General features: G+C 46.5%; 1 long non-coding RNA gene across 1 annotated transcript; it reads right to left on the reverse strand.

The window, feature by feature from the left end:
* On the reverse strand, nucleotides 1-559 carry LOC122333175. The gene is made up of 2 exons (XR_006248596.1): nucleotides 434-559; nucleotides 1-358 (listed from the first exon to the last, which is right to left on the reverse strand). It is a non-coding gene; the product is annotated as an uncharacterized LOC122333175 (long non-coding RNA).

The following is a 559-nucleotide window of genomic DNA, read 5'->3' on the forward strand; positions in this document are numbered from 1 at the left end:
TGTGTGTGTGTGTGTGTGTGTGTGTGTCAGTTTCTTCTGTTCCAGTGATAATCACCTTTTCTGTTGGTTTCAGTAACTCACCGATCAGACCGCACTGGATTATCTTTCCTATGAGAACATAATCATCATGAGCTAAAATAATACTTAAAACAATTGTAACAGCTAAAACAAATACTTCAGAATAAAAAAAACACTGAAAGGGTCAAATAAATAGCTGAATTGCACAAGCACTCTGATACGACCGAGCGACAGGTCAAGAGTTCATTGTCAGGAAGACCCTGAAGGTCAAACGGTGCCACCCTGTGTTTGAGAAGCAGGCCTCGCTGCAGATTCACCGTCACGACTTGATCTTCCAGAGCTGTCAAACAAACACACCACCTGTGAGCACAGCACCGACAACACCAGACGCTCACACACCTCCAGAGATACTGACCTTCAGGTTGAAGCCCAGCAGGTCACTGATGACCCCCGACACGGCCGACAGAATCACCACCTGAGTGATGTTGTACAGCAGAGGATTCATGGTCAGACCGTAGAGACGAAAGGGAGCGTCCAACTC

This window comes from Puntigrus tetrazona, unplaced genomic scaffold, assembly GCF_018831695.1.
Source record: "Puntigrus tetrazona isolate hp1 unplaced genomic scaffold, ASM1883169v1 S000000217, whole genome shotgun sequence".
Taxonomy (NCBI): Eukaryota; Metazoa; Chordata; class Actinopteri; order Cypriniformes; family Cyprinidae; genus Puntigrus; species Puntigrus tetrazona.